Source organism: Lissotriton vulgaris, chromosome 11 (assembly GCF_964263255.1).
Source record: "Lissotriton vulgaris chromosome 11, aLisVul1.2, whole genome shotgun sequence".
NCBI lineage: Eukaryota > Metazoa > Chordata > Amphibia > Caudata > Salamandridae > Lissotriton > Lissotriton vulgaris.
Window position 1 is genome coordinate 709,932,677 of NC_141699.1, and position 12,375 is coordinate 709,945,051.

The 12,375-nt window shown below is 45.3% G+C and overlaps 1 pseudogene; it reads right to left on the reverse strand.

Annotated features, from left to right (window-relative positions):
• Positions 1-8,304: 8,304 nt before the first annotated feature.
• On the reverse strand, positions 8,305-8,461 carry LOC147683361 (U2 spliceosomal RNA; annotated as a pseudogene).
• Positions 8,462-12,375: the final 3,914 nt, after the last annotated feature.

Below are 12,375 nucleotides of genomic sequence, written 5' to 3' on the forward strand. Positions count from 1 at the left end.
AGAGACATAATATTTTATTCTTTTCATTCAATTGCCCAAGTTTAAAAACAGAGCAAAAAAAAGCAGTTTCAACAAATACCTGCCAGAATTATTATTAGGTCGACATATTTCAATAATATAAACGGACACTCCTGTCCTTGCCTTCCTCAGGACCTTCAAATATACCCATCAGTCACCGAGTGGTGACTGATGGGTGTCCTTACTTTGAAAGAGAATCCTTTGCTCACATACACTTAGATTCTTCAGTTTTGCTGGTTTTTAGGATCGCATTTCTATTGAGGTAGTTTTTTATTTCTAGACCCGTGGACATTTCATATGTAGTGTAGGTAGAATTGGGGGCTGTGTCCATGCTAGGTCTCAAAATATTCCCTAGGACCCTTCCCTAACGGTTTGTTTTGTTTATTAAACATGTTTACCTAGGAGCAGAATAGTAGCAGTATAGTGTTTGGTATCGATGAGTTTGTAATGGTGAATCCTCTGCGGTAGAGCTAGTGGATTCGACTTTACAGTGGTGAAAATGTCACTTGGATAAGCAGGCATTTTGATGCTTATGGTTCTTTGTGCCTGTCATCCTTTCTCCAGTTCATATCTGGGTACTAGGGGGACAGCTACATCTGTGCATTCCCGATAGAAGTGTGTAAACTAGGGGCTTAAGGGAAACTGCAGTTCTCTGACTCTAAGGGGCCTCTCTGGGATGGTTATGTGGGGGTGGAATTGGCACTTGCATTCCAAGGGGCATGGTCTTGGCCCCACTAAAGATAGTGATCAAACTTCCCGGGTAAGTTGGCAGACAGGACAACATTTAGAGAGAGGGCCTACGCATTTCAAAGGTGACCTTTAGAACTGATTGGATCTGCAATGGCCAATGTGGGTACTACTACTGGGGGTCTGGCCTCCAAATATAGAGGGGCTTTTGAATTTGGCACCATACTAAGCTAGTTCGACACTGGGACATCGACACAAGGAATCATTAGAGCAGGAGGGTCTGCAACTTGACTATCCGCAGACTTGTGGTGACTTGGAGCTTGTTATTTTCCAGAAAGGGAACTATCATTTGGTGGATTTTTCCAGGACATGCTGGCCTGCCGCTAAGTGCCAAATGTCATGGACTGGATCCCTAAGTACTCTCCAAGGGTCGGTTAGCTAGCCTCATGTCCAGTAGATCCCAGAGACACAAAGGATCTCTCTGTATCCACAAGATCATATGTTCCGTAATTGGTAAGGCAGAAACGGATGGAATTGATCGTTGGTTGGGACAAGGTCCGTCCTGACATACACCGTCATCACACTGTGCAGTGGAGGGTGCTCATAATGATCAGCAGGCATCTGAGGAGCCAGGACAGGAGTAGTTCAAGGAATGCGGGGGAAGCTTGGCAAGTCCGGGGGACCCGTGCTTGCAACCAAGGAGACCTGCACTAGCTTGCACTCTGGAGCGTGTGCTATCCGAGGGGTGTTGGGGGAACTTGAGCCTGGAGCTGAGACTGTCTTCGATCTCCAGATTGGGCAGATGATAGTGCCTGATATCACAGCCTCTGTCCAAGGTCACTGGTTCCCTCTCCCTGAACCTACAACACAAGGTTCTTTGTTGTGGAAAACATTGTGACATGGCCAGAGGGATTTTGTGTGTCTTATGGGCCCTACAGATGACTGTCAGGGTTACGGCAGTTCACACCTCCGCTTGAGGGGAAAACATTTCTCCAGAGTCACAATATTTTGTATACAGGGGTTAGCGATCCCGCACTCGTGCAGGTGCTGCCGGGTGCCTGGAGGTCTAACCCGGATGGACAAAACTAAATAACTGTTTCTTTCTGTGTTAGACGGTTCTGTCTGTCAAGTCAACAGGGAACCAGCAGTGGCAACAAGTAGGATAGGATAGAATAGGATATATTTTTATAGAGCCCTCAAATGCTGAGGCATCTTGGCGCTAAGAGGTGGGATCGTAGCAGCTATGACTGATTTTTAAGGAGGTGGAAACAGGCGTGTTTTTAGGGCCTTCTTGAAAAAAAGCATGTTAAACATTAATCTTATGGAGAGTAGACAGCTGATTTCACAATTTGGCTGCACAGTGTGACAGACTTCTGCCTCCCCATCTGACTTTGCGAATCTTGGAAATACAAATGAAACCTGCATTGGTAGATCTAAGGTTTCTGGTTGGGGTATACCAGGAGAAGAGATTCCGAAAATCCACAGCCCCTCCGCCGAATAATGTCTTATGAATCAGGCACAGGGCTTTCAACTCAGTCCTTTGTCGGATTGGAATCCAATGCAATGACCTAATAGCATCAGAGGTGGAATGCCTTCTAGGGATATTTAACAATAGTCGAGCAGCAGCATTTTGTATTGACTGTAGTTTTAACCTCTAGGCTATATCAATGCCTTTATAAAGTGCATTATAATAGTTGAGCTGCGAGAGGACGAGAGCAACTACCACTGATTTCTTCAGATACTTGGGATAAAAGGAAATATCTTCCTAAGAAGCTTCAGTGTGAAGAAGCAGGACGAGGTAACACTGTTGATCTTGCCCAAGAAGTTAAGCTGGTCATCAAAAATAACGCCAAGGTTTTTAACTTGTTTAGATGGAACAGGAATTGACCTGCCTCTGCCAGTCACCATGTTGAATTCCATAGGGATGGCCCATTGCCAAAGTCCAACACTTCGGTCTTATCGGTATTGATCTTGAGATAATTACAACTCATCCATCTCATGATATGAGTCCTACAGGCATGGAAATTGACAGCAGTGGCCTCAGACTGTTTGGATACGGAGATGACAATCTGTGAGTCATCAGCATAAGAAACCTGTGAAAAACCATACTCTCTGATGAGTGCACCAAGTGGAGCAACGTATACATTGAACAGTGTGGGTGACAGTGCAGATCCCTGCGGCACTCCACACTCCACAAGTATCATTGGCTGCTGTAGGTGAGTGGCTGAGGGACTGGGTCACAAGGCATCGTCAAAGACCTATGACTGTTTGAGCAATTCTGTTAATGGGGAAGTTTTACAATTGCATTTAACTGTGAAGTGTATATACAATGTGTATCTCGTTTTGTTTTTAGTGTGTTTAATTTCAATGGAGAAGTTTGACAATCTCATATAACTGTAAAGTGTGTATACAATGTGTATCTCCTTTTGATTTCAGTGTGAGTGTGTGTAATACAAAGACAAGTGTTTATACATACGGTGTGGAGTCTTTTTGGGGCTTATTCAATGTTTTTAAACAGTGGTGTTCGCCAATACTTTACACTTGGACCCTGTGGATAAGCCTGACTGCTCTATGCCAAGCTACTAAAGCGTGAGCATAGGTTATTGGACATGTGTAACATACTCATCCTATCTGGAATGGCGGATTCTGACTGGCTTTGAAGAGTCCCAGCCAGCCTAAAACCAGTAGGTCGAACAGCAATCCATATATACAAAGAACGTCTTTCACAAATGCCGCCCTGTCTCTTATCCCGGCTAACCCTTCATACACACAAACCAACCACCAATGTACAGGGCTTGTCAAACACACAAACAACAACACACATATGAACATTCACTTTCAGAAATCATTCATTTAGGTGCGCGGACATAGTTATTACAAATAAAAATGCCCTTGCAAAAGCTTCTTCAGCCATAAACACAAACCTAAACACCTTCTTCATAGTCAATGGTTTCTATAAATGCAACACACTTATAAACCAGGCAAATATGCACTGATATTTTGTCACTCAAATTCTTAAGTCAACCATACAAATATTCAACTGTGCACAAAACACATAACATCCACTCACGGGGGCAGTCAGGTACACCCACACAGACCATATGTGTACTTTGGGATGTGTGAAGAAAGAGAGGTAATTGCCTGTGTGTTGCTTTTAAAGATTTAGACTTTATTCTTTGTGAAATACAGTCAAAAATGCTTCAATTTTTAATGCATTTGAAAAAATCCTTTCATTGCTCCTAAATGTTGGCCCTTCAAGTATATATTATGACACCAAAGGTTTACTTTCAAAATGAAAGTGTGAGACAGGTGTACGGGTTTCAGGAACTAGAATACATGATTCAAAAACCCAATGGTGTGAGCTGAGTGGAATGTGTGACTGTAGACAGTGCGCATCGGGAGTGTGGGCGAAAACAATGCAGATAAGTGTGGATTTTTGAATGTGTAATTATTTGAAGCAAGACTCTTTTTCAGTTCAGTGTATGCATAGACATATTCAGGTGTTTGTTAACTGTTTGTGAGCCCTATTGCCATTAGACAGTGGCAGTAAACACTATGTAATTATAGTTAGGTCAGAGTTTCCATAGGAAGATTGCCGCTAAAAACGTTGGCAAAAAGAACAGATTTTTTTTTCTTTCTCTTGTCAGGGCGTCGTTTCTGGTTCAGATACACCAATCGTCAACTTCCACAATACCCTATTTATTCGTCAGTCATTGGTAACGAACTTGGCAACAGGTGCGCAAGCTATCCCATTGACCTTTTATCTGTGAAGCAAAAAGGTTGCGTTAGTCAAATACATACAGTAAATACCTACATTTTCTCCACCTGTCTTCATCAGACTTCTCCTCTCCCCTGTCGCCAACTGGTGCCTGGGTTAAAAGAAAATGGAGAAAAAACGGTTAATGCCCCTGCAGGGTCCCCCCCGTGCCAAGGTACAGGGAACCCCTTTGGGTCCTCTATCGTCTTTGTCGTCATCATCTGATCCTTCCAGTGTAGCGTAGTCACGCAAGAGGCAGTGGATCATCTTACAACACACCAAGGTCGATGTCTCCTTCTTCCCTACTACCAGGCAGTTTCTGGAAAACAGAAGAACATCTTTATAACAGCACAAGAGCCTCCAGCAGCCCTGAAGGTCACCTAGTGCATGTGTTCCTGGGAACAAACCATACATCACAGAGTCTGTGGTGATGCACGAAGTAGGAATCCAGGCCTAAGCTCCGTGCCAAGGGCCTTCAGCAGGTCCTGTGCGTATGTGCGCACCCAGAAGAGATGGTATGTTGTTTCGTCCATGGTGCAACCTCTCGGGCAGGACTTGTATTGTTTGAGTCCTCTTTCATGCATGAAGGCTCTCACTGGAAGTCCTCCTTGGATGGTCATCGAGGAGATATCTTTGTGCTGGTTCGTCAGGCGCTTGGATGCAATGTTTCCCCACATGTGGTCCGCTGTGGCAGAGGGGAGGGTGCCGATCGGCTCGCTGATGTCTCTTGCACGTATCTGGCTTTTGGACAAGCTTCGGGGTCCATGAGGCTGGGGCGGCAGCCTCCACCTCAAACTCCTTCACAAACTTCTCCACTTCCATGTAGAATCACAGGGTCTCAAGTTGTACGGTATGGTGCTCACCCACTTTGCCCATCCGAGGTGCCTCCATTTTGGCAACAGGAAGAAGCACGCCATAAGAAAGCCGAAATGTCTGTCATCTTCAGTCCTCAGGGTGTTCCTCATGCAGTCCTGCACGAAGATTCCCCTCAGGATGATTGTGATGTACGGCACTCCCTTGCCTCCCTTGTTGTGAGTCTTGAACATCACTGCCCTCTTCACTCTGTCCATCTTCGAGCTCCAGATGATGTAGAAGATCATTCTTGTGATGGCCTTGGCCGTTCGGGTCTGCACAGGCCACACTTGAGAGACGTACTGGAGCACTGGCAGGGTCTTGTTCTGCAGGACCAAGGACTTCCCTTAGATTGTTAGATTCTGGAGGCTCGTGAGTCCCAGCTTCTGCCTCATCTTCACCAGTCTTTCTTCCCATGTCTTCTCTGCAACACCGTCGAGGTTCTGAGGTTCGCCACTAACTCCTCATTTTCCAGCAACGAGCAGTTCAGACTCCACGATCTTGGGCCAGCGGGGAACTTCCCTGTAAATTCCCCCTCAAAACTGACTGCTCTGTGGTCAGAGAAGTGGACGGCGACTATGGAGCTTTGTCCAGGCTTTACTGTTGGAGAGGTGAATAGGAAGTCGATCTGTAAAAGCACAGATCTGCCCTGACTACTCCAGAAAAAAATCCTGCCATTCTGCCCCATGATCCCAATGACATCCTGAAGGGACACCTCACCTATCATCTCCACCAACAGCCAGGACGTCACATCCATCCCTGCAGAGCCTGACCCAGTAAGTCCATCTAACTCTACTATGTAGTTGAAATCACCACCCATCACAATGGTTCTGGAGGTCACAAGTTGCATCCTGAGCACCCTGACTATGTTGAGTTGCTCATTCTTCTCTGGGGGGCATAGACATTGATAAGCCTAACAGGCTCACTGGCCCACGAGCCAGGTCAGGGTGGGGGGCTTGGACTCCATTTCCTCCCTTGTTGTTCTCGGGGTCGGCTCTAGTGGCTGGTGGTGGTAGTGCAGTTCCTGTCTTCCACCTGAGCCTAATCTATCTCTTTTCTTCCTTCTTCTCTTCCTTCTCCTTCCCTTTGTCCCGCAGCCTTTGTGATCGGATTTGATCCCATACCTCTCCTGGTCGCTGCTGCTGCTGCTGTCATATGGGTGGGACTTTTTACTCTTATTGTTGTACTTCTTCTTCTTCTTTTTGCCCTTTGCCTTGGCTGGGGTCTTCTCCTCTCCTTCTCCTTCTTCCTTGACTCCTGCGTCTGGCTCTGGGTCCTGGTCCCTCTGGTTCTCCGTTGGTTGGGCTTATTGTGCTCCTTCCTCCACTGTAGTGGGTTATGCAGCAGGCTCCTCTTGGGCTTGTGCTGGGCCGGGTCCTTGGGGTAACGTCAACTTCAGGGCTGGGTCCTTCTGCTTGACCTTCCTGGTTGGTTCTGGTTTCTTGTCCCTTTGTTCTTGGCGGTTGTCAGGAGGTCTTTTATCTTGGTGTTGGTGGTAGGGGTCCACCATTGGTCTTGTGCTCCTCGTGTTTGGGATGTCTCCCGCTGCCTCGGCATATGTCTTTGGCTTCTCTGAATTCGGGCACTGGTAGTAGTTTTAGCCTTCCCCCCACAGAAGTTGCACATCTTCTTGCCTGTGCACTGGGTCGTGTTGTGCCCACCCCACTTGCAGATCCTGCAGAACTTCTTTGTGCAGTCTTTTCCAAAGTGGCCCATGGCCTCGCACTTCCTGCAGGTGAATGGTTGTCCCGGGTACCTGATCCTCACTTCGTCGGCTCCTAGAAAGAAACTTGCCAGTGGTTGTTTCATTCTGTCTCTCCCTGTAGGGTCTTTGTGGAGGTTGATGGTTGCTTGCCAGGTCATGTTCCATATTTCGTTGACATGTCTGACCTTGGGGGGTCAGTTCATGATGGTACCGTACCTCTGGAGAAGCGACACAATGTCTATGTCTGGGATGTGGGGGTTGGTCATCTAACTGTAACCCTCTTCTCCATTGTCGCCGGCGCCCATCCTGTCGTCAGGCTGAAGGTGCTGTAGGGTGTTTCCTTCTTCTTTCCCTCCGAAGAAGTCCCAATATTTCCTGAAGAGGGCCTGGGTGATGAAGCTGAGGAGGAAAATCATGCCTGATGCGGACGGCTGGCAGCTCAGCATCTCTGCCACGGGAACCCTTGCTGGCTTGAGGACCTTGTTCAAGAACAAGTCCCTGTCCAGTCTGGGCCCTTCCTTGTCTTTTACCTCCCACCACAAGACCTGGGCATGCTGGTGGGAGACATTGTACCATTTGAAGGGTTCGAAGGCGGTCCATTGCCTGATCCCTGACCTCACTCTTCCCCCCACTCCCTGGTTTGGCAGCATTGGGGTTTCCAGGTGCACCTGCCTTTGGCCCTGAAGCCTTCAGGGCACCAACCTTCCCAGCGTTGATGCTTGGTTCTGCAGGTGCAGCCTTTCTTGCCACCTTGCAGCCCACCTCAGGGGCCTGAGGGTTGGGTTTCTGGTCGTCCGGTGGTAGGATGCCATCTGGGATGGTCACTTGGGCTCTAGTGTCCATTTTGTCTTCCATTTGGGGGATTAGGGGCTTACCGGTAATTTTTGGGGTTACCACCTGTTTATCGTTTTCACCTGAGGTCCTCCGCCTGGGTACCTGGGGTGTCACCCAGCAGACCACAATAGTCTTCAGTGCATGAAACACTGTCCAGTCACACCCTAGAGCTAAGGCAAGGGTTATAGGTTTTGCCACCTAAGCATGTATCCCCTTGTCAGAGGTCTGGATGTTGTACAGGCCTGTGAAGGGTGTTAGGAGGTGTTTTAAGTGTCCAGCATTAGTCCACCCAAAGGCCAGGAAAAAGAGAGTTGTAGGGAGCGTACATTACCGGTGCTCTAACGCTGACCACAGGTCCTTTGGGTTCTATTTTGTGTTCCTAAGAAACAAACACACACCAGCACGCCGGTCCACCTCCTCCTGCTCGGTCAAGAGCTCGTTGTGCCGATCGCAACATTTGCATAAATTAGCATAAAGCTAATTTACTCACTTCCAAGTCAAAGTCGTAATACTGTCAAAATCAAAATTTTACTAGTGCAAAAATTGTGCTTTCAAACTGATAAGAACAGATGCTAAACTTGATCTTAGCCAAAAGGACGAGATGATGGAGGGAATGCTGAACGATGCAAATATTCACCCCGGTCACTAATCTTAGTTATTTCCATCATTTTTTTTGCTCACCACGCCACCCCAGTTTGAACCCAGCAATATGTCAGTTAGGGCAAACATAGCAAACACAAAAAAATTACGGATGCAGTGTTGAAACTTTTCAACCACTCACGCATAGTCAAGAGATATGGTTTGAATCCATCATTCTGTTGCTCATTATCCCATCCCAGTTTGGATGCAGCCATATGCAAATTAGTCTTAGCCCTGCTCCTCATGGGAACAGTCCAGCCCGAAATTCCTAGACAGGTCCTTCCTGGACCGGAAACAAGCATCCTGAAACTGGTTTCCAGGTATCACCCCTCATTAGCCAGGCTACCTAGAATCCAGTGGCATAGTGAGCACGGTACCCACATCTGGGTGTACCCATCCCACTTAGGGCGACCAAAGCAATAAAAAACAGACGATGCAAGCATTCACCCCCTATCACTGATCTGTGGCACACTGAGCACAAAACCGGTCCCAGGAAGCTTTTTTTCCAGCCCAGGGAGGACCTTGACCAGGCAGTTCGGGCTGGACTGTTGCCATGACGAGCAGGGTCAAAGCTGATTTGCACATAGCTGGGTTCGAACTGGGGTGGCACGGTGAGGAAAAGAACGATTGATTCAACCTAGGTCTCTTGACTGGGGATGAGTGGTTGAAAAGTTTTAGCACTCCATCCATTATCTTGTTGTGTTTGCTATGTTTGTTGTAAGTGGGCAAGAGTATGCCCAGACATGGGTCTCTCACTTGCTGTGCCACTGGATTCAAGCTAGCCTGGATGTTGATGGGTGATGCCCCAAAACTGATCCCAGGATGCTTGTTTCTAGTCCAGGGAAGACCTAGCCTGGCAGTTCTGGCTGGACTGTTCCCATGAGGAGAAAGGGTCAAGACTGATTTGCATATGGCTGGATCCGAACTGTGGTGGTATGGGGCCCGATGTAGGTAAATCCCATTTACCGATTTTGAAATACCGAATGCTACCGATTCGGTATTTCAAAATCGGTAAATGGGATGTAGGTCCCAACATCTGGAATCGTTACCGATTCCTTACAAATTCGGTATTTACCGATTCGGTAAATACCGAATCGGTATTTGCTATTGAATCCTATGGGCCTTTGAAGCCCATAGGATCCAATTCAAATACCGAATCGGTATTTACTGAATCGGTAAATACTGATTTTGTCAAGGGTGCAGGGGGTGTCACTTTGACACCCTCTAGCACCCCCAAAACGGGCATGTGTGCAATGTGGCACACAGACATGCCCTAAGGGCACGTCTGTCTGTCACATGGCACATGTGCACATGCACAGATGTGCATGTACACAGGAATCAGTATTTTACCATGGATTTGTATTCCATGGTAAAATACCGATTCTGTAAGCCATGTGCCAATGGTAAATTGGCTACCTACATTGCATTTTCGGTAAATTTACCGAATCGGTAATTATTTTACCGATTCGGTACATATTACCGAATCGGTAAATTTACCGATTCGGTAATGATGCCGATTCGGTAAAATTACCGAAAATGTGCCCCTACATCTCGATAGCCCTTTACCGATCGGAAACGGCCGAAAATCGGTATTTTCGGCCGATTCCGATCGGTAAAGGGCTACCTACATCTGGCCCATAGTGAGCAAAAGAGCAATGGATTCAACCCAGATCTCATGACTGGCAGTGAGTTGTTGAAATGTTTCAGCACTCCATCCATCATCTTGTTGTGTTTGCTGATAACATTGGCACCAGTTGATGAATCTGCACAAAGCTTTGCAAAAAACAAATTTCAGCTACCTCCGTTCATTCATGGAAAGTGTTGCACTGATCCATCAAGCATAGGGCAAGAAAGATGGTGGTTCCCAAAATGTTGATTTCCTATGTTAAATCCCAAAAGACAATTAGGGAAGAAATACGGAAAAAATGGTTGAACAGAATTATGCCAAATCAGGCAGAAATTTAGAATTTTACTCAGAAAGTGTGCTTTTTGATTATTATTGTAAATGTATTCAGCTATTTCTTAGATATTTACATTTGAAGAGGTAGACCTTGGACCTTTTTGGTATCGCAGGGCTCAGAATGGTCCGATGATACTGAAGGTTTTGATTAGTTGACTGCAACTACTACCAGAATATTGTGGGTACCAGTATATGACTCTGGGACTAAATTCACAAGTCCTGAATTTTTCTATTTTTTTTAAAGCCCTAAGGGGCAGGGTGGGCACCCCTAGGGCCATGTCAGGGTGGAGGGGGGTGGCAAAAGAAAATGCAGTGCAGAAGCATTCGCACAGAGAATAGGGTGGCAGTAGTGGAGGGCTATGGCAACACAGGGCCAAAGATAGTATAACTAATCAGAGCGGGAGGGGACATAGCACAAACATGGCATAGGAGAGGGGGCAGGTACTTGGCAGAAACGGCACACAGTGGAGGCATAGAGGTAAGGAAATAATAAACTGTTCTCTTTGGTATTCGTGGCTCGTTCTTACACACTCATTCAATCCAGTATGCCCCAATATGTGAAAAACGAAATAAGAAAATACTAATGAATACATTGCCTTGCCAGTAACATAAAAATATCTCCTTCTTTATTTAAAGTTGTTACTTACAAAGTTAATGTTCTATTCTACACAATGTTAAAAACAATACACTCTCCTTAAAAAGGATTATGCTTAATTCATGAATGACAGAGACAACATCTCATCTAGTATATCCGTGTATGTCTTTGATATTATATGACAAATAGCACATCACATTTTGTTATGTAACTATTCATTCACAAAGACTATTTTTCCAAATGTTAATCATAAGCATGTATAATATCATATACTTAAACAGATCCAGAGTGAAAACACAATATGTAAACAGGAACACGTCCACAATATAAAAACAACACTCAAAACAAGTTGACACGGCGTTTCGGTGGGATAGTGCTGGTTTACACCACCTTCTTCAGAACAGATTAAAAACACTATTGCCAAATCTAAAATAAAGGTTCATGTGCAGTCATATTCAATCTTTATCTTGATATGATGAAAGAGTGTTTCTTGGTGTCTTCAATACACCTCCAATGATCTTTAGATACAGGGTGAATGTTTACATAGAGATTTATCAATTCCTCTATGGTATACTTTGGATATAATTATTTGCTTCCTTTTACGTACTAGCGATTTTATTTATCCTTTTGAATATATACTACTCAATCACGTTTTTCTTTGGGAATGCCTCTTATATCGGCTGTATGACCAGAAAAGTAACAGACGGCCCTTCTCAATCAAGGATCCAGTATCTAACGGTTGGGACGTGTTCCTGTTTTTATATTGTGTTTTGACTCTGGATGTGTTTAAATATATGATAATATACATGCTTATGATTGACATTTTGGAAAAATATTCTTTGTGAATGAATAGGTACATAACAAAATGTGATGCACCATTTTTCATCTAATATCGCAGACATACAAGGATACAGTAGATGAGATGTTGTCTCTATCATTCATGAAATAAGCATAATTGTTAAGGAGAGTGTTTTGTTTTTAACTTGGTGTACAATAGAACATTATTTTGTAAGTAGCAACTTTCAATAAAGAATGAGATATGTTACTGGCAAGGCAATTTATTCATTAGTATTTTCTTATTTAGTTTTTCACATATTGGGGAATACTGGATTGAATGAGTGTGTAAGAACGAGTAAAGTTCCTCCTTTCCGAGTAAAGGCTCCTTTCCTTCAAGATCATTGGGCTCCAATTAGACCCAACCTCAAGCATTTCCCGTGACCAATATCGTTGTCCTCACCACATCACTTGCATCGTGGGCTTGCATCTTTAGTGAGCTGCTCAAGGCCCTCTTGCGATTCCAGTGCCTCCACCCTGTGGGTCCTATTGAG